This window comes from Macaca mulatta, chromosome 13, assembly GCF_049350105.2.
Source record: "Macaca mulatta isolate MMU2019108-1 chromosome 13, T2T-MMU8v2.0, whole genome shotgun sequence".
In the NCBI taxonomy this organism is placed as follows: Eukaryota; Metazoa; Chordata; class Mammalia; order Primates; family Cercopithecidae; genus Macaca; species Macaca mulatta.
The window spans coordinates 98,346,738-98,348,996 of NC_133418.1; the positions used below are offsets into that span (position 1 = coordinate 98,346,738).

At 36.8% G+C, this 2,259-nt stretch overlaps 1 non-coding gene across 1 annotated transcript; it reads right to left on the bottom strand.

Annotated features, from left to right (window-relative positions):
* Positions 1-293: 293 nt before the first annotated feature.
* Positions 294-361, bottom strand: LOC114672029 (small nucleolar RNA SNORD77). Its single transcript, XR_003722228.1, has one exon. It is a non-coding gene; the product is annotated as a small nucleolar RNA SNORD77 (small nucleolar RNA).
* Positions 362-2,259: the final 1,898 nt, after the last annotated feature.

The window sequence follows — 2,259 nt, forward strand, 5'->3', positions numbered from 1 at the left end:
AGACCATCCTGGCTAACACAGTGAAACCCCTTCTCTACTAAAAAATACAAAAAAGAAGCCAGGCGTGGTGGCAGGCACCTGTAGTCCCAGCTCCTCGGGAGGCTGAGGCAGGAGAATGGCGTGAACCCGGGAGGCGGAGCTTGCAGTGAGCCGAGATCGCGCCACTGCACTCCAACCTGGGCGACAGAGTAAGACTCCGTCTCGAAAAAACAAAAACAAAAACAAAAAAGAATATTTTAATGGTAGATTGGTGGTACACTGCTTAACTACTAACAGCAAACTGTAACCACCCCAGATACATCAGACACATGGTACATTTCTTCATGATTCAATCTGCTGAACTATACAATCATCACAGTATCAGCATACAAATTTTGAGGAGACATAATTCAGCCCACAATGACAGGCAATTCACAGAAAAAGTACAAATGGTGAATAGATATATGGAAATATGTTTAATATCACCAGAAGCACACAAATTAAACAGTAATGACAGCCCCTCCTCCAATAGAATAAGGAAAGAGAAGGAGAGAGAGAGAGAGAGAGAAAGAGAGAAAGAGAGAGAGAAAAGAAAAAGAAAGAAAAGAAAGAAAGAAAGAAAGAAAAAAGAAAGAAAGAGAAAGAAAGAAAAGATTCTAAGGTTGGCAAGGATGTAGGAAAATGCTGTTACTGAGAAGAACAGATACATCTTTTTTGGAAGTGAACTTAACAGCACCCATCAAAATGAATATATGCGTATCTTTTGACCCAGAAATTTCACTTTTGAGATTTGATCCTACAGAAATACTTCCAGAGGCTCAAAGAGGCATGGCTGGGCATGGTGACTCATGCCTGTGATCCCAGCACTTTAAGAGACCAAAGCAGGAGGATTGCTTGAGGCCAGGAGTTTGAGACCAGTCTGGTCAACATGGTGAAATCCTGTCTCTATAGAAAATACAAAAATTAGCTGGGCATTGTGGCATGCACTTGTAATCCCAGCTACTTGGGTGGCTGAGGTGGGGGGATCGCTTGAGCCTAAGAGGCAAAGGTTGCAGTGAGCTGAGATCACACCACTGCACCCCAGCCTGGGTGACAGAGTGAGAACTTGTCTCAAAAAACAAAACAAACAAACAAACAAAAAACAAAGAGGCATGAATAAATGTGTTAATTACAGTATTTCTCCTAACAATAAAAATTTGAAAAAATATTTAAGTTTCTATTGATAGGTAAATAAGCTATGGTACATCCATACTGTGGAATACTAGACTAAGGTTAAAAACAATAAGGTAGATCTATGATAAGTAGATATTACGTGATATCTGAGAAATAAAGTAAACCTAAGATCAGTGGAATCATGAAACATATTAAGTAACTCAAAAAGAGGAAATAAAGAACAAAGAAGAAATGGGATAACTAGAATACAAATAGCAAAATGGTAGATTCAAACTCAACCATATCAACAATCACTTTAAATGTAAATGATCTAAACACCCCAATTAAAAGGCATAGATTGTCAGGTTGTATTTTTTTTAAATCATGATCCAACTATAAACTGCCTATAAGAAATCCACTTTAAATATAGTCATAAATAGGTCAAAAGAGAAAAATTACATAAAGGTATGTCCTGCAAATATTAATCAAAAGAAAGCTGGAGTGGCTACAAAGCAGATTTCAGACTAAAAAATATTTCCAAGGATAAAGAAGTTTATTTCATAGTAACAAAAGGATCCATTTATCAACAAGATATAGTAATCCTAAATGTACATGCACCTAATAAGAAAGCTGACTCAAAATACATGAAGCAAAATGAGACAGAAATGCAAGGAAAAAGAGACAACTGCACAATTATAGCTAGAGATTGCAAATTTTCTTGTTCTTATTTTATAATTTTCTATACTTGTTATATGGGAACCTCCTTTATCTCTTTCATCTCTTAATCAAACTTAAGGCCCTTTTCAGATCACTTTTTTGTCTCTAGTTCCATTGATGTTAGTTATCCTATTTGCTGAGTCAGTAGAATGTCTATCTTGGCATTGAACTTTCCCATCTGTTTTGTAATTTTTGTGTGTGAGCTCAACTTCAATAGGTGTTGTTTTTTCACAGGAATCCTGTAAGTGCCTTGACTTATTAAGGACTTTTTATGGGGTTATCTCACTATTCTCCTACTCTTTTGGTGGTTTGCCCTTTCTGACCCTCTGTGGTTACAGGTTTCTGCTTCATTTCTGGTACCTGGAAATCTTCTTTTTCTTGCTTTAGAGCTTAGCTATGTTTTAAACTGAA